Source organism: Chiloscyllium plagiosum, unplaced genomic scaffold (genome assembly GCF_037043375.1).
Source record: "Chiloscyllium plagiosum isolate Xiang-an unplaced genomic scaffold, Cpla_swu_hap1 HiC_scaffold_28, whole genome shotgun sequence".
NCBI lineage: Eukaryota > Metazoa > Chordata > Chondrichthyes > Orectolobiformes > Hemiscylliidae > Chiloscyllium > Chiloscyllium plagiosum.
This window is the reverse complement of record NW_028270166.1, coordinates 55,517,647-55,541,451: the sequence shown is the minus strand read 5'-3', so window position 1 is coordinate 55,541,451 and position 23,805 is coordinate 55,517,647.

Below are 23,805 nucleotides of genomic sequence, written 5' to 3'. Positions count from 1 at the left end.
TTTTGTTGTCTGTGCATGTTTAAATTCTGAATACCCTGCGTAGATATGAACAATCTTATCAACCTGTTACCCTGTGATTAGACAGTGTGTACAAAAAATATGTTCCCTCCCTCACATTTACAACTCTCCCATTCTGTTCAGATTGTTGATTGACAGTCCACCTCCCAAATGTAATCTGTCTTCTTTCTCTGTATTATATTTCATTCTATATGCCAGAAAGAGTAATGTTTGAATACTGGTGACTGGAGGATATCATTATATATTAAGCCTCCAGTTACACAATTAGATTCCATGGAGATTGACATTAATCACAGTCACTTAATAAACATTTCCAGTTAACCCCTTTTCAAGACAGCACTTCCAGTTCACAACAATAGTTGCACTGGGATGGATGTTGGTATCGCTGGCTATTGCTCTTATCTCCCAATACCAATTGTTGCAGTGAAGTCAGTGAGGAGGGAGAATGATGGACGTTTCCTATTTGCTCATGACTCTGTCATGTTGATCATATACAGTGCTGCATCTAACAGCCCCCCTCAAAAAAAGCAGTCAAGAGGTTGTTACTGTGCTGATCATGCGATCAACCGCCAACCAACAGATTGTCACTGGGCATAATTACCCTGAGCATAGGCAAGAAATATGGATTTGCCTGAATGTTTCTTTCACTGATTTAGTTACGCAACTTTGTAACTTCACTCCAAAACAAGCTTTAACTTTTTTTTAATAAAGTTTTCTGCAGCATGGTGGCTCAGTGGTTAGCACTGGTGCTCACAGGTCCATTGACATAGGTTCGATTCCAGCCTCAGCTGACTGTCTGTGCGGAGTTTGCACATTCTCTCAGTGTCTGCTTGAGTTTCCTCTGGGTGCTCCAGTTTCCTCCCACAATCTAAAGATGTGTAGGTTCAATTCATTGGTCATGCTAAATTACCCATCGTGTTCAGGAATATGTAGGTTAGGTGCATTAGTTTGATGTAAATGTACAGTATTAGTTTTGGGTAATGGGCCTGGGTGAGGGTTGGTGTGGACTTGTTGGGCTGAAGGGCCTGTTTCCACACTGTACAGATTCTATGAACTTCTTCTTGCAGTTTATTTGTTTTAAAGCAGCAATATTTACATTTTTTGACTTCAGACCAAAGCCAAGTGTGGCATGTACAACCAATTTGTTTATTAAAACCTTGTTTATTAAAGAGCCAGGGATGGAATGAATTTGACATTGGCTCAGAGATACAGAGGAATTGGGGCTTTGGCTGTGGAGATTGGGGTGGAATATAATGATATCCTCCAGTCACCAGTATTCAAACATTACTCTTTCTGGCATATAGAATGAAATATAATACAGAGAAAGAAGACAGATTACATTTGGGAGATGGACTGTCAATCAACAATCTGAACAGAATGGGAGAGTTGTAAATGTGAGGGAGGGAACATATTTTTTGTACACACTGTCTAATCACAGGGTAACAGGTTGATAAGATTGTTCATATCTACGCAGGGTATTCAGAATTTAACATGCACAGACAACAAAATGTGCAAGGGTACAGAGAGATTCCAGGATAATAGCAGTAGATGTTAGCGAGTTTTGAGAAGATTTGTAGCTCAGGTTGAGGTTCTGGATATAAGTTTGCTGGCTGAGCTGTTAGGTTCATTTTCAGACGTTTCGTCACCATACTGGGTAACATCTTCAGTGAGCCTCTGGATGAAGCTCCAACAGTAGAAGTATTTCTCAATCTGTGCCGGTGCAGAGATGGTGAGCTGAATGACCAATGTGCTTTGCCACAATTTTCTCTGATATGTATTAAAAGCTTTCAGAGTCTGAGGAGACAAACATGTTCAATGAAGGCCATAGAGTGTGGCATCATCAATAATCTATACCTGTTGTTTCATGCAGTGCAGCTGCCTGCAAAATGCCTTTTCAAATAAATCCGATTTCCTGAGATTCGCATATTTAGATGGATTTTAGCACAACGTTTTTTTTTGCAACATGAAGAAGAACCAGACTCCGATGAAACACAAGTGTCACTGGCACAACAGCTCAAGTAATGGACCATATTGGGCAAATATAACCAAGTTCAACCTCGAGACTCATCAAAATAAAGCAAAACAGTTGGCACAATGGAAACCTGAAATACAAACAGGAAATGGGAGAGAAACGCAGCAGCTGAGGTTACATCTGAATAGAGAAACAGAGTAAACATATCGACTCTGATATGATGTTGTTGTGAAAAACCTATATTGGAGTCAAGACGTTAACTCGGTTTCTGTCTATTCAGACGCTGCCAGACCTCCTGCGTTTCTCTCCAGCAGTTTAATTTTTGTGTCTTCTTTCTGAACTGTGACAAATTGTCTGATGTGAACAGGAACAGCAAAGCTGCCGTGTCAGAGGACTCTGAAGTATTTGGTGATGGACAGCAAATGAGAAATTACGAAGTTTCCTTCGAAAACGTCGCTATATCAATGATATGTTGCGTTTTTATAACTTGCCATGAATATGTTGACCTCAGTGGCATTGACATCACATGATCAATCCTCTGACTGAAAACAAATGAGATTGTTACCTCAATGTCATGTCATGCTCCTGATGTCACTGGGGTCACATTCATACAGCAAGGTCTTCCCGTACTGAGACTTCCGAATAAGTTGTGAAAACATAAAATATCTTGGTATTTTAACGTATGTGTTCATAGGTTTTGGAAGGCACCAGCAAGGGTAGAGTTTATTAGTTATCCCCAACAGCTCTGGACAAGGTAACAGAGAGCTGCCGCCTTGAATCTCTTCAATCCAAGTGGCGCAGTTGTATGCACAGAGCTGTTTGGATGGGGATTCCAAGATTTTAACAAATGATAGTAAAGGAACGGTAAATTAGATATAAGCAAGCCTGAAATATACCTGAGGAAGTATAACTAGTAATGTTGAAATGCGAATGCATAGGATGCAATTAGTGATGGGCATAAAATGCTGCCTCGCCAGCGACGCCCTCGTCCTGTGAATGAATAAAACAGAATATGGTCACTGTAATAATTGTTCAATGCCAATGTTATTCCAGCTGTTTCTCACTATAACTTTAATGACACCAATATATTGGATACAGCTTTTCCTTCATTATGATACAGACTTCCAGCTGTAAGAGTGTTATTTCTCAAAGAAGAATAAACTTCTTCTTTCTAGACACTCACTGAACTTGTTGACTGTCTCCATGATTGGGTCTCATGTTCTTGTGACTCAAAGAACATAGAACATAGAATGTTACAGTGTAGTACAGGCCCTTCGGCCCTCAATGCTCTGCCGATCTGTGAAAATAATCTGATGCCCATCTAATCTACACCGTTCTATTATTATTCATGTCTGTCTAATGCCCATTTAAATTCCCTTAAGTCCATTCCTGTTGCAGGCAGGCCATTCCACACCCCTACTCCTTCCTGAGTAAAGAAACTACCCCTGATATCTGTTCTAAATTTTTCGCCCTCTCAATTTAAAGCTACGTCCCCTCGTGTTAGCCTTCCCCATCCAAGGAAAAAGGCTCTCACTGTCCACCATATCTAACCCTCTGATTATCTTATAAATCTCAATTCAATCACCTCTGAAACGTCTTCTCTCCAACGAAAAAGCCTCAGTTCCCTCAGACTTTCCTCATAAGACTTACTTTCCAAACCAGGCAACATCCTAGTATATCTCTTCTGAACCCTTTCCAAAGCTTTCACATCCTTTCGATAATGTGGTGACCAGAAATGGATGCTATACTCCAGGTGTAGCCTTACCAGTGTCTTGTACTGCTGAAGCATGACCTCTTGGTTCTGAAACTGTACTGTACCTTTAAGGGAGCTGAAACTTTTGGCTGTCACAGAGTGTGCTGAAACATTTAAAAATGTAACATTTGGTTGTGTAACAAATAGCTGGAGCTGCATTGCCATTGTACACAACAGATTCAAATTTGGCCAATCACTTTAAATTTTGCCCCAGATACCAAAATCCAATTGAATTTGCATTTTACTGACATGAATGATATCAAACCAATGAGCTGGTCTGATGTTTTGGGGTATATAAAATCAGGTATTTTGAACAGTTGGGGAGAACAGCAAAAAACAGCCAAGCACCAACAGACTCCCTGCAGAATGGCTCCCTGAAAGGTTTCCATCATCTGCAGTCATTGTTTTTACCTCCTGGAACACATTGCCAGCAGAGATGGTAGAGTAAGGCATGATAGTGTCATTTAAGATGTATCTAGACAAATACATGAATGGGCAGGGGGCAGGGGGATATAGACCCTTGGAAAATAGGTGATACTTGTAGTTAGAAGATCTGGATCTGCGCAGGCTTGGAAGGCCGAAGGGCCTGTTCCTGTGCTGTATTTTACTTTGTTCTTTTTGCTTTGGTCTGAGATCAGCAGCTCCTCTCAGAATCAAATGCAGCACCAAGTTGTGAACAAACTGGCTGAATCACAATGAGTTACAGGAGAGAGGGATCGAGAAGGTGGCTCAGGAATGAAAATTGGAGCAGGGACTGGAAACAGCGGCTTCATTCTTCTTGGTGTTGAACTGGAGTTAGTTTATCAGCATGAAGAGACTCAGGCACCACGATGGACCATGAAACTGTTCTGGGGTTAATTTAGTTTCAGCTGAAGAGAAGGAGCAGAAGGAATACTGGGGGGTTTGGAGAAACCGCCTTCACTTAAATGGCTCCAGCAGTAAGAAATTTCAGTCAGAAAGTTAGATTGGAGAAGGCTGGCAGAAGATTTGAAAGAAGTTTTCAAAATCATGCACAGCCTAGCCAGAGTAGATAATGTGATGCCATGCTGACTAGTATGTCATGGTGCCATAGTCTTACCTGACCATAGGGGCTGCTTCCTCATTCAAGAGAGAAGCAACTGGTGATGATTTAATCTGAGAGTCAGCAAACCTCGGGCAAGGGAAGAGGTTGAGAAGGAAAGCCCTTCATGGGAACCTGAAACTGGCAATGGGTATTAAACCCACTGTTGACATCACACTGCTCTGCAAACCATTGACCCAGACAACTGGGCTCAACCAAATCCCTCCCAATAGTAGAAGCATTGAGAATAAGAGGGTTGATTTCAAATACATTGCAAGAGAAGGAACTGGATGTGAGAAAGAAACTTCGCTCAGTGAGTAATTAGATCTGGAAGACATTGCATGAAACAGTGGTTTCGGCAGATTCAATCAAGGGCAGTAGATGATTAATTGATGATAAACATGTAAGAGAATGGCACATGGTCAGAAAGCTTGGACACAATGGGCCAACTGGCCTGTTTCTGTGCTTTTATAATTTGGTGAATCACAATTGCTAATTGAACCTCCACATAGTCAGTTTTGAACTTCTGCTATTCAGTATGTTGAGTGATATAAATGACAGGAATGTGCAGAGATTGGGACTAGGTACGAGATATTAGACCAGGAAGAATCGAGGTTAGTTACAAACAGGTGTCATCAATTCTCAAAGGAACGAAAGTAGACAAGTCCCCTGGTCCGGATGGGATTTATCCGAAGATTCTCTGGGAAGCTAGGAAGGAGATAGCAGAGCCTTTGGCTTTGATATTTGAGTCGTCATTGTCTACAGGTTTTGTACCAGAGGACTGGAGGATTGCAAATGTTGTGCCCTTGTTCAAGAAGGCAGTAGAGATGATCCAGGTAATTATAGACCAGTGAGTCGTACTTCTGTTGTAGGAAAGATTTTGGAAAGGATTATTCTAGCAAGCAACAATTTGATTTCAGATGGTCAACATGGTTTCATCAAGGGCAGGTCATGTCTCACAAGCCTCATTGAGTTTTTTGAGAAGGTGACCAAGCATGTAGATGAGGATAGGGCAGTTGATGTGGTATACATGGACTTCAGTAAGGCCTTTGATAAGGTCCCACATGGTAAGCTGTTGGAGAAAATGCAGAGGAATAGGATTGGGGGTGATTTAGGAGCTTGGATTAGAAACTGGCTCTCTGAAAGTAGGCAGCGAGTAGTGGTTGATGTAAAATATCCGGCCTGGAGTCCAGTTACTAGTGGTGTGCCACAAGGATCTGTTTTAGTGCCACTGTTGTTTGTCATTTTTATAAATGACTTAGACCCAGGCATAGGTAAATTTGCAGATGACACTGAAGTCGGTGGGTAGTGGATAGTTTGGAAGAATGTTACAGGTTGCAGGGGACTTGGATAAATTGCAGAATTAGGCTGAGAGATGGCAAATGGAGTTCAATGCAGATAAATGTGAGGTGATGCACTTTGGGAAGAATAACAAGAAGGCAGAGTACTGGGTCAATGGAAAGATTCTTGGTAGTGTGGATGTGCAGAGGGATCTTGGAGTCCATGTACATAGATCTCTGAAAGTTGCCACCCAGGCAGATAGTGCTGTTAAGAAGACATACGGTGTGTTGGGTTTCATTGGTAGAGGGATTGGGTTCCGGAGCAGCAATTTTATGCTGCAACTATACAAAACGCTGGTGCGGCCACACTTGGAATATTGTGTACAGTTCTGGTCGCCATATTTTGGGAAGGATGTGGAAGCACTGGAAAAGAGTCAAAGGAGATTTACCCAGGATGTTGCCTGCTCTGAGGGAAGGTCTTATGAGGAAAGGCTGAGAGACTTGCTCGGGTCTCATTGGAAAGAAGAAGGCTAAGAGGGGATTTGATAGAGACATGCAAGATGATCAGAGGATAAGATAGGGTACACAGTGAAAGTCTTTTTCCTGGGATGACGACGTCAGTTTGTACAAGGGGGAATAACTACAAATTGATAGGTGATAGATTTAAGACAGATGACAGAGACAGGTTCTTTATTCAGAGAGTGTTAAGGGTATGGAATGCCCTACCTGCCAATGTAGTTAACTCCTCCACATTATGGAGATTTAAACAATCATTGGATAATGGATGACAATGGGATAGTGTAGGTGGACGAGCTGAGAATAGTTCACAGGTCAGTGCAACATCGAGGGCCGAAGGGCCTGTTCTGTGCTATATTGTTCTATGTTCTGTGTTTCATTTGTTATCCTCCAGTCTTCTGGCACTATTCCTGTCGACAATGGTGACATCAAGATCAAAGCCAAAGGCTTGGAAATCTCCTCTCTTACTTCCCAGAGAATCCGAAGATAAATCCCATCTGGTCCAGGGGACTTATCTATTTTCAAACTTTCTAGAATTGCAAACACCTTCTCCTTGTGAACCTCATTCACCTCGAGCCTTGTAGCCTGTATCTCAGTATTCCCCTCAACAACATTGTCTTTTTCTAGTGTAAATACTGACAGATATTCATTTCATGCTTCCCTATCCACCTCGGACTCCATGCACAACTTCCCACTACTATCCTTGATTGGTCCTAATCTTACTCCAGTCATTCTTTTATTCCTGGTGTATCAGGATGGTATGTGTTATGGGATGTTACTGCATTGGAATAGTGCCCGAATGAAGTTGCTGTATCTGGTCAGTTATGTTTTCCAATAGTTACGTTATTCTAAATTCTGTTTTGTTTTGTTAAAATCTCGTGTTTAAATAAACTCTGTTTTGCTGAAAGTTGAGTGGCCTGACCAGCTGCATTACACCTGGAATAGAGATATAGAATCATAGAGATGTACAGCATGGAAACAGACCCTTCAGTCCAACCCATCCATGCTGACCAGATATCCCCACCCAATCTAGCCCCACCTGCCAGCACCCGGCCTATATCCATCCAAACCCTTCCTATTCATATACCCATCCAGATGCCTTTTAAATGTTGCAATTGTACCAGCCTCCACCACTTCCTCTGGCAGCTCATTCCATACACATACCACCCTCTGTGTGAAAAAGTTGCCCTTTTGGTCTCTTTTATATCTTTCCCCTCTCACCCTAAACCTATGCCCTCTCATTCTGGACTCCCAAACCCAGGGAAAAGACTTTGTCTGTTTATCCTATCCATGCCCCTCATGATTTTGTATACCTCTATAAGGTGACCCCTCAGCCTCTGACACTCCAGGGAAAACAACCCCAACCTGTTCAGTCTCTCCCTGTAGCTCAGATCCTCGAACCCTGGCAACATCGTTGTAAATCTTTTCTGAACCCTTTCAAGTTTCACAATATCTTCCCAATAGGAAGGAGACCAGAATTGCACGCAATATTCCAACAGTGGCCTAACCAATGTCCTCTACAGCCACAACATGACCTGCCAACTCCTGTACTCAATACTCTGACCAACAAAGGAAAGCATATAAAACACCTTCTTCACTATCCTATCTACCTGCGACACCACTTTCAAGGAGGGACGAACCGGCACTCCAAGGTCTCTTTGTTCAGCAACACTCCCGAAGTATATGAGAATATCGATTTCACATCTGTCTTTAAAAGAGTAAAATGCTAGGGTCTAAGCTACTGCCTTCAAATATTTTAAGGTGGGCCGGCCTGGTCCATAACAATGTGTTTCTGTGTGTTTGTCTGTGTCTGCGTCAAGGCCTGTTGCACATCTGCACCTCAGTCTGTGTCTGTTTCTGTCTTTGTATGTGTATGAATCTATGTCGGTCTGCATGTTTATGTGTATAAATGTGCCTGTGTGTGTCTGTATGTGATTCTCTCTCTTGAACTGTGTGCGTTATCTCAGTCGAACTATCTCTGCGTGTTTGTAGTTATAAGTGTGTGAGGTAATGTATATGGATGTGTGTATTAGTGTGTGTCTCCGTATCTGTGTGTATGTGTGTCTATGTCGGCCAAACTGTGTTTTGTATCTGTGTGCACATTCAATGATCCTTTTGATGTTTATCTCCAAATGTGTGTTTGTATGTGTTTGTGCAGCCTGTGTCTCTGGCTGCAATGGGACTGGAGGAAAGTTTGAATGAATGAATGAATTAAAAAGTGATGAATTAAAGGCTGAGTCTCTCTTGCTCCCTTCCTGTGTTTAATGTAATACAATGCCACCCTCTGGTGGCCTCGACATGCCACTACAAAAGTGGCCAATATTTTTCTTCGGACAGAGCATCACAGCTTGTGAATCTCTCAGGTTGCTGGTGTCTCGTTCTTCAAACAATGTCTTTGGTGACACAGAGCAGTTTTGTCCGACTGATGTTGCATCATTGATGTGAGCAAAAGGAGACAACAATGGGTGGAGAGGAGAGAGAGGGAGACATTGTGAGAGTGAGAGCTGTAAATGGAGGGAGAGGAATCAAGGGAGAGAGATGAATCCTGCTGATGCCAGGTCAGAGAGAGTGATCCTGAGGTGAAGGTAAAGGACAAAGTGACTGAACCCCAACTCCTGAGCTCGGCCCCGGTTCCCTCCCCTTCCCTAAGGACCAGGACTTGGGGTCGGGTCTGTCTCTCTCCAGTTCAGCTTCTTCAACACAAAGATAAACAATAAAGCAGTTTGTTCCACTGCTTGGGACTTCTTAATGAACATTTTCATTATTTACAAATTGAAGTTACAGATACAGTCAGTGAAATGGTGCCTTTTCTCACTGGCTCCCAAGTTGTGAGAAACATTGAAATGGGTCCCGGTAACACCCTGTGGGATAAGATTGGATAAACCAGCACTACCCTCAGTCTGTTACCATAGCAACATGCTGCCTCATTGCTGAAACATTGAACTGAAATGAGAAAATCCTGGATGGATTGATTAATAAGCGAATTTGATTGTTTGATGAATTTGGGTAAAGGGATATTTCAGCACATTCTTCAGCTGCTGTCTGAATTTAGTCTGGGTCACAGTGTAAATCGCGGTGTTAGTGCAGCAACTGAGGAGCTGCAGCATGAAGCCCAATTCCTGCACATAGGCATGTAGATACACAGAGTCATATGCCAGACTATACATTCGGTTCCATATCGAATACAGCATTAATATTGACCATAACAGGATGAAATTGGCCAAGATCACAAACAATAAAACAATAGATTTTTTTCGGTTTTGTATTTCTTTATCATGGTGAGTGTCCTCATTGGTGTGAGTCCGGAGTCTCCTGCGGGCTCTGCTGGTCACCAAAATGTGTCTGATGGTGAAAACATTGAGCAGCAGAATCAGGAGAAATGGGAGAGTTGGTGTTAGAATGTGGTGGAGGAACTCAATTGTGACCCAGACACGAGAAGATAGAACACCGTTCATTGTGTAACAAAACCAGGGGGAGTTCGCCAACCGATAAAGACCCGTGAGCATGAAATACCAGAAAATGTTCTTTAAGCAGCTCAGCACAGTCACTATTCCCAGAACTACAGCCGCCGTTTTCTCACTGCAATATTTATTTTTCAACTTCTGGCAACAAATGGCCACAAACCGATCAAAGGTGAAAGTGACGGTGAACCAGACAGAACAGTCAGTGGCTGCATAAAGCAGGACGCCGTGGATATTACACACGGGGATGTCCCACAGGAAATAAAACTGTTCCCGATAAACGTTGGGAATGTGTCTCAATATCAGGTCGAGGATAAAGACCAGTAGATCCGTCACTGCCATTGCCCCCAGGTAACGCCTGACACATGGAGACAATCCACAATCTTTATAAAGCAGGACGAAGATCGTCATGACGTTAACTGTGAGGAAGGAAAACCAACAATTTAGACATCAGCCTGAAGGACATTTTACAATTGATTGAGATCAGAGTGAGATTTTCAAAATGAAATGTTCAGAGATTTATTGATGTAGTTGTAGCTGGAATAACACATGGTAAATTCCGAATTACTGACAGATAGGTGATGTAATACAGAAGAAACCTTCCCTCCCTAAACACACAGACAGACATCCACCAGAACAGATGGTTCCTAGAACATTCCTAGAACACTGGGCGGCACGGTGGCACAGTGGTTAGCACTGCTGCCTCCCAGCGCCAGAGACTCGGGTTCAGTTCCCGCCTCAGGCGACTGTCTGTGTGGAGTTTGCACATTCTCCCTATGTCTGCGTGGGCTTCCTCCGGGTGCTCCGGTTTCCTCCCACAGTCCAAAGATGTGCAGGTCAGGTGAATTGGCCATGCTAAATTGCCCGTAGTGTTAGATATAGGGGTAAATGTAGGGGTATGGGTGGGTTGTGCTTCGGCGGGTCGGTGTCGACTTGTTGGGCCAAAGGGCCTGTTTCCAGACTGTAATGTAATCTAATCTAATTCCCAAACACGTGATTACTCGAGAGCAGACAGGTCATTGCTTTACAGCTCCTAATATGGAGGATAAACATTGTTGTCCTGAAGGATTATCTCCCAGTTCCACAAAGACAAATGGACGCTGGTGGTGGACTACTTTTTAAAATGTCCTTCCTTTTAAAACACGAAGACTCATAACCTCACATTGGTCAAATGTTGTCAAAACAATTAAATTCAAATTCAATTGGTTTTTCGTATCCTGGGCATAACTTCAATGAATTGGTTAAATTCAAATCCAGTTTCATTAACACAAAAACACAACTCGAAGCCTTTGGTTACATTTTCTCAATTTTCAACACTCTCTGCACCTGTCAACGTGTCAAAGGCACATGGGCTATGAAACTCTCTTAGCTCAGAAATGCACCCTCCTTCTTGTAGTGACCAAACATTCTTTCAAATTCGTAACATCAATCCTTGCAGTATATTCCCCTCTTACTCCTGGGCCCTAACCTTCTTCACTTACCTGTGTGCAAACATCTCAAATTCTTCTGAAAATTGAAATATTCCAGTTCCACTGTTATCCTTTGTCAATGTCAGAAACAACATTCTCCACAAACCCCAGCAGATTTATCAAAGATAATTTCCCTTTTGTGAATCTGGGTTGACTCTGCGAAGTAAAACCATTATTCTCCAATTATCCAGTTATCACATACCTTACAAACATGCTGATACTCTCCTCACAACTGATGTCAAGTTATCCACGATTTTGTTTTCTGTTTTCCATCTGCACCGTGTTTTAAATATTTGCAGCCACAGCACCTACTCACTACTGTGCAGGATCTTTCCCAGAATCGGAAGAGCTTTGAAGAACTTTGACTTCCCTCAAGACTCAGGGAAGTGCCTCATAGAATCAAGAAATTTACAGGATGAAAAGAGGCCATTGACCCATCATGTCCATACCGGCTCCCAAAAGAGCTGTCCAGCATGCTCCGTCTGCAGCCCCATCTCCGCAGTCCTCGAAATTCATTACTCATTTGGTACAGCAATTACCACACTTCAATGCAATGTGTTTTTCAAGTAATTCCTTTTTAATAATTTTAATTTCCTGCACTTACTCGTCTTCACTGGTCACTCTGTTCCCTAATATTTCTGGAAGATTTTCTGTTCCTTTCACGGTGGAGACAGAACCAACATATTCACCTCATAGGACAGAGATAGCCTGAATATCTCAGAAATGGCATTATGGCACCTGAGGGATATGACACCTATTCTTTTAGAATTAGAATCCCTACATTGTAGAAACAGGCCCTTCGGCCCAACAAGTCCACATCGACCCTCCAAAGAGTAACCCACCCAGAACTATTCAGCTATTGTATATTTACCCCTCACTAATAACCAATCCAATGGGCAATTTAGTCCAATTCACCTCTGTTGCACATTTTTGGATTGAAACTTCCAGAATCAAACCAGTTCACTTCATGGTCCATATCAGCACAGTCCTCTCCCTGGTGTGACAGGTTCTGCTGAAGCAAGCGACACAGCTCTGTGACCTCCTCATTGTCTAATCAAACTGGCGTCACACATTGCAACTGGAATAGGTACAACATTGGAAAATATTCCTGGAAATTCCAGAGAGGAGATTGTAGTGCCCTGCTCCCCACTGTTTACAGAGCTTCCCTTCTGTGCAGTCTCTGCTCCATTTGTTAGCCGTGTTGAAGACCCCGATACACTGTGAATGCCCTGCCCACACCTTGTACAGAGTGGGGTCACCAGACCCTCAGCTCTCCCTGAATGAATGCAGCAGCTGGTACACAAACCTGAGGAAACCATTTACAGAACCTTCACTGATGTTCCAGTGACAGGAGCAGGTCAAATCCACATATACATGGTACACCCACTCTGTGTTGAAAATGCCTTCATTCTCAGATTCTTGTCAGTTGTTGATGAACTGTTACATCTCTGCACAGTTCCACTGACCCGAAATATTAGCAGTTCCACTCTCCATAGAAGTAGTTGACAATCGCACCATTTTCTGTCCCTCAGTCACGATGACAGCAACACCACTATAGCATGGGGAGGTGATTAGAGAAGACGGGGAGGCGATGGTCCAGCCTGTGGTCTATTAATCCAGGGATCCAGGTAATAACCGAGACCCTGGATTTGATCACGCCATGGCAGATGGTGGAATTTTAATTCAATCAAACATCTGGAATTATGACTCAAATGAAACTATGAAACCATCGTTTGTTGTCAGGAAAACCCACCTGGCTCCCAAATGTCCTTCAGGGAAGGAAATTTACCACCTTCACCTGGTCTGGCCTACATGTGACTCCAGACGCTCAGCAATAGGGTTGACACTTGGCCTTTGAAATGGCCAAGTCAGCCACTCTCAGCTGGATCAATCACTACAAAGTCTCAGAGAAATGAAACTGAATGGGCTGAGGCACCTGCAGTTGGTCAAGAAGGCAGCTCAGCAGCATCTTCTCAAGGGCAATTGGCAGGGGAAATAAACGCTGGCCCAGTCTGTGATACCCATGTCCCATTAGTGAATATAAGGAGATGAGCACACTCTGGGAAGAGAGGCAAAGGGGACATAACTCAGTTTAAACAGCCACTTGGAATGATTTTCAAGAGTATGGGAAAAGGCAAAAAATAAATGAGATTCATGGTGCATTTTATTTCCATCCCAGCCGATCAACAGTCCCTTTGTTTGCTTCTGTTTCTCTATCTCTCCCTCTCTCTTTCTCCTTCTGTTCAACTGACTCCTTCTCCTCTTCATAACAAACAATTCTGTCACTAAAATAATCACAATATTTCCCAGCTGCTTTCAGTTCTCATGTGTGGTCAGTGGACTCGAAATGTGAACTCTGTCTTTCTTTCGACACAGGCGGGCAAACATGTTTATTTTCCCCAACACTTTTTTTTGTTTCAAAACGGCAGCATATTCCTTTGTTTGATTTAACCCTTAATGTTTTTAATTCCATGGGAATGTCCTGATCACTGGTTAGGACAGCATTTGATGACCAACACTGATTGACCTTGACCTGAGAGGCCATTCCACAAGGCAGAATAGAGCCAAGCACATTACACAGCAGCACAGAAGCAGACCCTTCAGTCCAACCAGTCCATGCTGAACATAATCCCAAACTAAACTTTTCCTACCTCCCTGCTCCTTGCCCAAAACCCTCCAAATCTTCCCTACTCATGTACTTATCCAAATCTCTTTGGAATGTTGTAATTGTACCCACATCCACCACTTCCTCAGGAAATTCATCCCACATGTGAACCACCTCCTGTGTAAAAGCTTTGCCCCTCATGTCTTTAACATCTCTCTCCTCTCACCAGAAAAAGGTGCCCTCAGTCTTGAAATCCCCCATCATAGAGAAAAGACAACGATCTATACCTCTCATCATTTTATAAACTCCTATCAGGTTTCCTCTCCACCTCCTGCACTCCTGTGAAAAAGGTCCCAGTCTATCTTCTACTATTTGGCCTCAGATTACAAGTTTAATGGCATGTTTTGGATCTGAAGTCACACTTAACCCAAACCAGATAAGCATGTTAGATTTCTTTCCCAAACAACATCAGTGAAACAGCTCGGATTTCAGACAAAATCGTGGGGGTCTTATGGTTGTGATTAGTGAAGCTCACTTTTTCTCCAATTCTTGTCATTTGAACTTACGGTCTGTTTTCAGTTGTGATAGGATATGAAACAGTGTCTTTAGCATATTAGCTTGTGTCTCTGAATTATCCTTCCAGTGACATTAATACTCTGACATGGTGTTTCTGTCATGGAATTACTTTCGAGCCAAGAACAAGTTTGCAATTGAAATATTTACAACTGAAAGTGTGACCAGGAGAAAGTTGGAACAGTAAAGTCTGAATTTTGTCAAGGCTTAGATAATTGTTTATTCAGCAACAGTACTGAAATGTAGGTGGAATCTGGTGATATTATGGAGCTGGCAATGTTCAGGTTTGATGATGGACACAATACCAAGACATAAATCGGTTCAGGGCAAAAAGGGGCCTCGACATTGTGAGCAGTCTCAGTATCAGATGCTTGTGAGGCAGGGGTCTGAAATTTGTGGATAATGAATGGAGTGTTTAATTGAAACTGAAGTTAATAGTTTCTGTCCTTGTCAAATACAGACAACAGAAATAGCAATGGAGTTCAACATGATTTAGGGAAACAAATGAATGGAGATAGACATAAAGAGACTTACCAGGAACACTAACAATAGCGAGGATGGGATAGTAACCTGCCTGAATAATCAGCAGTACACCTTCTATCCGAAAAGATAATAAAGACCAGGAAATATAGTTAAGCCCCGAGGATAAACTCCTGTCCATTGTTGGAACATTCCAGTCCATTGTTCTCAGATTTTGGTCTCTCCTTTCCCTGTCTCTGCAGCTGCCGTTAGTGGTGGATGTGATGCAGTTGCAGAAACAAGGGGATGATGCATTGAAAGAAGCCCTTACTAATAGGAGATGGAAAGCCTCTAGTTACACAATTAGAATCCATGGAGATCGATGTTAATCACAGTCACTGAACAAACATTTCTAGTTAACCCCTTTTCAATACAACACTTTCAGTACACATTGATAATGGGACTGGATGTAGATATCACTGGCTATTGTTCTTATCTCCCATTGCCAATTGTTCTAGTGAAGTCAGTGGGGAGGGAGAATGATGGATGTTTCTTTTTCGTAGGCTGGATGATCCTGTTGTGTTTTCCCTGCACAATGCTGCATCCAACAGCCCTCCTCAAAAAAAGCAGTCAAGAGATTGTTACTGTGCTGATCACTCGATCAACCGCCAACCACCAGATTGTCAGCATAATTACTCTGACCATTTGCAGGAAGTGTGGATTTGCCTGAATGTTCCTTTCACAGATCTAATAAGGTAACTTTGTAACTTCACCACAAAGTGCTCTTCAGCATTTTTTTTTCAATAGCAAATATCTTATTGCAGTTTATTTGGTTTAAATCAGCAATATTTACATTCTTTGACTTTAGACCAAAATGTGACATGTACAACAGTTTATTAAAACATTGCTTATTAAGGGATCAGGGACAGAATGAATTTGACATTGCCTCGGAGATACAGGGGATTGGGGGCTTTGGCTGTGGAGATTGGAGAGGAGTACAATGATATCGTCCAGTCACCAGTATTCAAACATCACGCTTTCAAACAGGTGGAATGAAATATAATGCAGAGCAAGGAGACAGATTACATTTGGGAGATGGAATGTCAATCGATAATCTGAATAGAACAGGAGAATTATAAATGTGATTCAGGCAATAGATTTTACAGACACACTCTTTCATCGCAGGGTAACAGGTTGAAAAGATTGTTCATATCTGCACAGGATATTCAGAATTAAAACAGGCAGAGACAACAAAATGTGCAGGGGTACAGGGAGATTACATGATAATAACAGGAGATATATAACTCAGTCTGGGTCAGTGCAGAGGTGGTGGGCTTTGCTGTAATTAGTCTCTGATATGTATTAAAATCTTTTGGAGTCTGAGGAGACAAACTTGTTCAATGAAGGCCACAGAGTGTGGCATCATCAATAATCTATTCCTGTTGTTTCGTGAAATGCAGTTTCCGCAAAATGCCTTTTCAAATAAAACCGATTTCCTCAGATTTGCATATTTGGATGGATATGAGCAAAAAGAGATTTTTTGGAACATGAAGGAAAAACAGACTCCAGTGTAACACAAGTGTCACTGGCACAACAGCTCAAGTAGTGGACTATATTGGGCAAATATAACCAAGTTCAACCTCGAGACCCGTCCTAAAAAGCAACTGAAACCTGAAATACAAACAGAAACCGGTAGAGACATGCAGCAGATGAGGTTACATCTGAATAGAGAAACAGAGTAAACATACTGACTCTGACATAAAGCTGTTGTGAGTAAGTTTTATTGGCCTCAAAATGTTCATTCTGTTTCTGTCTTTTCACCTGCTGAGTTTCTCTCCAGCAGTTTAATTTTTGTTTCTTCTTTCTGAACTGTGACAAATTGTCTGATGTGAACAGGAACAGCAAAGCTGCCGTGTCAGAGGACTCTCAAGTATTTGGTGACGGACAGTAAATGAGAAATTACTAAGTTTCCATATTAAATGTCCCGATATCAATGATGTATTGCATTTTTATAACTTGCGATGTAAATGTTGATCTCAATGGCATTGACATCACACGATCAATCCTCTGACTGTTTGAAAACAAAGGGAATTGTTACCTCAGTGTCATGTCGTGCTCCTGATGTTACTGGTGTCACACTCATACAGCAAGGTCTTCCCTTTCTGAGACTTCAGAACAAACTGTGAAAACATAAAACCGATTTTAACACATCGGTTCATGGGTATTGGAAGGCACTAGCAAGCGCAGAGCTTAAAAATGTGTTGCCAGAAAATCACAGCAGGTCAGGCAGCATCAAAGAAGAAGGGCTTATGCCCAAAACGTCGATTCTCCTTCTCCTTTGATGCTGCCTGACCTGCTGCGCTTTTCCAGCAACACATTTTTAAGCTCTGATCGCCAGCATCTGCAGTCCTCACTTTCTACTAGTAAAGACAGAGTTTATTTGTTATTCCCAACAGCTCTGCAGAAGGTAACAGGGAGCTGCCGTCTCGAACCTCTTCTATCCAAGTGGTGCAGTCGTACACACAGAGCTGTTTGGAAGGGGATTCCAAGATTTTTAATAAACGATAGTGAAGGAGCAGTAAATTAGTCCCTAGTCAGGATGTTAAGTGACTTGGAAGACAACTGACAGAGTTTGGATTTCCCATTTACAGTTGAGGGCATTGCCAGTGCAGAATTTTCTCCAATTCCCATTGATCACAGTCTTCCTCAAGGTCCTTGATGTCATACTCAGTCAACTCAGATGAGGAGGAGGCATGATGGACGCTTGACAGTGCTCAAGGGTGCCCTCATAAGAACAGGGTACAATGCTCAACTCATCGACTGCCAGTTCTGTTGTGCCATAGTGAGAAAGCGTAGTGACCTCCTCAGGAGACAGCCACAGGCTGCGACAGACAGTGTACACTTCATTGTCCAGTCCTTCCCGGGAGCCAAATGACTACAACACGTTCTTTGCAGCCAGCAACACATTATCGACGAGGATGAGCACCTCGTCAACACCTTTCCTGTGCCTCCACTTCGAAAATAAACCTCCCTCATCAAACATTCGAGAACAGGTATGCACATGTTTAATTACAATGTACATCTCTCTCTACACTAGGCCCTTTCAAATCCCCAGGCTGTGTTCAACATCGAATTAGATATTCATTAAATCATGCCACATACTGTCTCCTGATTCCTGTTGAAGGGCTTATGCCCAAAACATTGATTCTCCTGTCCCTTGGATGCTGCCTGACCTGCTGTGTTTTTCCAGCAGCACACTCTCGACTCTGATCGCCAGTATATGCAGTCCTCACTTTCTCCACATACTGTCTCCATCAGACACCTTGGAATAGGTTTGGCACAGGGTAGATAGAAATTAAATCTGACTCTACTCTTTTAAAATGAAAGTACAGCTGCCTCATCATTGTCATTAAACAGTCCAACGACAGAGACAACAACGGCTTCGACTCAATGTGGGGTTCCCTCTACTGCTTTGAACCGAAAGTAAAATTAAAATAAAAGTCTCTCCTTATTGGGTCCATCGGAAATATCCCCACGACAGGGACATACAGTCATGGAGTCAGAGAGTCCTACAGGCTCTTTGCCCAAACTGGTCCATGCCGATCAAAATGTCAACCTCTGCTAACACCATTTCCCTGCGCTTAACCCATATCCTTCTTAACCTTTCCAATCCATATATTTGTCCAAATGCCTTTTTAATGATGTTAATGTACCTGCCTCAACAATCACCGCCAGCAGCTTATTCCATATTCGTACCACCCTTTGTGTAAAATTGTTGCCCCTCAGGTCCCCTTTTATTCTTTCCCCTCTCATCTGAAACTGGTGTCCTTGTGTCATTGAATCCCCACCCCTGGAAAAACACTGAGTGTATTCACTCTATCCATGCCTCTCATTCACTTATATGCTTCTATAAATTCCCCGCTCCGTCTCCTGTGCTGTAAAGGAAACTATCCTAGCTTGTCCTACCCCTCTCCCTATAACTCAGACTGTTGAGTCCTGGCTATATCCTTGTAACTTCTTCTACACTCTTTCTTGTTAAATCATATCTTCCTGTAGGAAGGTGACCAAAACTGAATACAATACTCCAAGTGCGACCTCACCAAAATCCTGTACAACTGCAACATAACTTCCTAACTTCTGTACTCAGTGCCCTGACTGATGAAGGCCAGTGAGCCAAATGCCTTCTTCACTACCCTGTCCACTGTGACTCCACTTTCAGAGAACTGAACACCTCATCTCCAAAGTCTGTCTGTTCCACTGCAATCCATTCACCATGAAACTCATAACTTGATTTGACTTTCCAAAATGCAAGACTTCACACTTATCTGTATTGAACTCTATTTGCCATTTCTCAGCCCACTTCCCCAGCTGATCAGTGTTCTGCTGCAATTCTGATAACCTTTCCCACTGTCCAGAATGCCATCTATTTTAGTGTCATCTGAAAACTTATGAACCATGTCTCGTACATTCTCATTCAAATCATTGATACAGATAATAAAGAGCAATGGGTCCAGCACCGACCCTTCAGGCTGTCCACGAGTCACAGGCCTCCTAGCCCTCCAGGCATTGTTCCACTATTACCCTCTGCTTCCTCCCATCAATCCATGATAGTGTTAGATACAGTATAGAGCTCCTGCCACTCTTTTAAGCAGAAGGTTATCTCCCTCTGCGATGTCTTCATCAAACACTTTTATGACAGCTGCAGCTTTTTGTTCAATACAGAATAAAGGTTTGCTGCATTGTCCCAGGATAGGTACAGCACAGTATTATTTACCAAATAAAGGTCACTTTGATTTTAAAAAAGGAGAAAACTGCAAGTGCTCAAAATTGGGAATTGCTGGAAAATCTCAGCAGGTCTGGCAGCATCTGAGGAGGGAAAACAGAGTTAATGTTTCAATTTCGGTGACGCTTCTACAGAATCCTTTGTCAACTCCGCTTTCTCTCCACAGATACTGAAAGATCACTCTCGGCTGTTCCCATCAAACACTCCAGGATAGACACCACACAAGGTTATGAATAGAGTAAAGATTATCCTACACTGGCCTTTGTCAAACATACAGACCATGTTCAGTGTGCGGTTCAATAATGAATATACCTCTGCCCACACTGTTTCCATCAAATTCTCCCAGGACAGGAACAGTACGGGTTAGACATGAAGTAAACATTCTCCGACACTAGTCCTTATCATTTACCCAGGCCATATTCAGCATGGTAGATTTTTATTAAATCAAGCCCAGAACTGTCCTCATCAAACAATCTCTGGAAAGCTATAGTTGAGTGTTCGGTATAAATTCTGCACTCCTACATCAAACACTGAAGGACAGTACAGCGTGGGATTAGATACAGAGTAAAGGTCATTCTGCACAGACCCATAAAACACTTCTGAACAGGTGAAACATGGATTTCGACAGTGATTGGACCAAACCCAACCCTCACTCTTTTCAAATAAGCAGGCTGTGTTCAACCTCTTCTTTTTTAACCTGAAAGTAAAATTGCTTTCCCACTTTTAAATTGTCAACACTGTCCCCCATCAAACCCTCCCAGGACAGATCCAGCATAGGGTCGATATAAAGTAAAGCTTCCTACACATTATCACCATCAAATATGCCCAGGACAGATACCATAAGGTTGGGGTCAAGAGTGTGGTGCTGGAAAAGCACAGCAGGTCAAGCAGCATCTGAGAAGCAGGAGAGTCAATGTTTCGGTCATAACGCCCGAAATTCTTATGCACAAAACATTGATTCTCCTGGTTCCTGATGAAGGCATTATGCCCAAAACGTCGATTCTCCTGCTCCTCAGATGCTGCCTGAGCTGCTGTGCTTTTCCAGCACCACACTCTCGACTCTGATCTCCAGCATCTGTAGTCTTCATTTTCTCTACAATAAGGGTTGGGTTCAGTTTAAGTCTCTATCTGCACTGTCACCCATCAAGCAGTCAGAGGACTCACCTGCACCCTGCTCACATCAACCACTCAGGAGAGTCTGATACAATGTTAGATGTGGAATAATATCTCCCATAACACTGTCCTGATAAAACAATCTCAGGACAGTTTCAACACAGAGTTCGATAGAAATTAAAGCTTTATCTCTGCTGTCCCTATCAAATATTCAGAGGACAGGAACAGCACAGAAATACAAGCTCGAATCTAATCGAGGGGATGAGGGGTGGCCTTTCAATAGAATTACAGGTAGAACATAGAAAATAACAGCAAATACTGGCCCTTTGGCCCTCGCTGTTGCGCCGACCTGTGAAAGTAATCTGATGCCCATCTAACCTATACCATTCCATTATTACCTATATGCATGTCCAGTGCCCACTTAAGTGCCCTTAACGTTGGCGAGTCTACCACTGTAGCAGGCAGGATGTTCTATGCCCCTACTATTCTCTGAGTAAAGAAACTACCCCTGATATCTGTCCGAAAACTATCACCCCTCAATTTAAAGCTATGTCCCCTTGTGTTAGCCTTCACCATCTGAGGAAAAAGACTCTCACTGTCCACCCAATCTGACCCTCTGATTATCTTATAGGTCTCCATTAAGTCACGGTTTAGGGCGGCATGGTGGCTCAGTGGTTAGCACTGCTGCCTCACAGCACCAGGGTCCCAGGTTTGATTCCAGCCTCGGGCAACTGAGTTTGTACATTCTCCCCATGTCTGTGTGAGTTTGCTCCGGTTTCCTCCCTCAGTCCAAAGATGTGCAGGCCAGGTGGATTGGCCATGCTAAATTGCCCGTAGTGTTAGGTGCATTAGTCACAGGGAAATGGGTCTGGGTGGGTTACTCTTCGGAGGGTCAGTATGGACTGGTTGGCCTGAAGGGCCTGTTTCCTCACTGTGTAGGGAATCTAATCTTAAAAATCTCTCAACTTTCTTCTGTCCAATGAAAACAGCCTCAGTTCCCTCAGCCTTTCCATACCAGGCAACATCTTAGTAAATTTCCTTTGAACCCTTTCCAGAGCTTCCACATCCTTGTTAAAATGCAGTGATCAGAACTGTACACAATACTATAGGTGCTTAACAACATGACCTTGTGGCTCCAAAACTAATACATGCCAGGACCTGTTCAGATGAGAAGGTACGAGACACCTGGAAGTACTCAAGGATGCGTGATGGGCACCTGGAAGTACTCAAGGATGCCCTCATAAGAATGGGCTATGATGCTCAACTCATCAACTGCCAGTTGTGATATGCCACAGCGAGAAACAGTAATGACCTCCTCAGGAGGCAGATATGAGCTGCACCCGACAGGGTCCCCTTCATTGTCCAGTACTTCCCAGGAGCCAGAAAACTACACCATGTTCTTCACAGCCTGCAATACATTACCACGTCAAGACCTTCTCTACACATCCACTTTTCACATTTAAACAACCACCAAACCTCAAACAGATAATTTTTAGCAGCAAACTGCCTGGCTTTCAGGACAACCCCACACAACGTTGTCATGGTCGATGCTGCAAGACGTGTCAGAGTCTCAACATGGACACCACCATTATGTGTGAGGACACCTCCCACTGTGTATGCGGCAGGTACTCAGGAGACTCAGCTAATGTTTTCTATCTCATACTCTGCAGTCAAGGATGCCCTGAGGCATGGTACATTGGTGAGACCAAGCAGGGACTATGGCAATGGATGAATGGACACCGCACAACAATCAACAGACAGGAGAGCTCCCTCCCAGTCAGAGAACACTTCAGCAGGCTGGGACATTCGACCATGGACCTTCGGGTGACAGTCCTTCAAGGCGGACATTGGGACAGTCAAAAACGCAAAGTGACCAAGCAGAGGCTGATAGCCAAGTTCGGTACACATGAGGATGGTCTCAATTAGCACCTTTGGTTCATCTCATACGACAAGTGACGACACACAGACACACGCACACACCTACAGCCCATATACTCACACAGACCTTCTGTCATACACAAGCTCTTTCTCATATGCTCACACATACACTCACACACTCACGCTTCCTCTCACGGACTTATACTCCTTTACACGCAGACTTATACACATGCACACACTCTCTCACGGACACTCATAACCATTTCTCCACACACACACACACACACACACACACACACACACACACACACACACACACACACACACACACACACACACACACACACACACACACACACACACACACACACACACACACACACACACACACACACACACACACACACACACACACACACACACACATATATAGGTTTGTGGGGTGCATTGTACTTGCAGAGTTGGGTCAAAAGTCCAGAATTCCCTCCCTGCCGGAATTGTGGGTCAAGCCACAGCAAGGGGACTGCAGCAATTCAAGATGGCATCTCACCCCCACTTTCTCAAGGGCAAGTAGGGATGTGTCCGTCAATGCTGGCCAGTCAATTATGCCCAAGTCCCACAAATGCATAAAAAAACCTTCCTATCTCTGTGAGCTCCCTCTTCTCCCAACAATCCCTCAGTACATTTGAAACCTACTCCAATGCTGATTACTCTTCCTATCTCTGTAAATTACTCCAATCTCCATAACATTTCCAATCTCTGCCATCTCCTCCTCCAGTCATTACATTAATACCTATTTCTGTCATCTTGTCCCGGACCTATAGTCTAACCTGTCAGTATAACATTCTCAAGCCTCTACCAACCT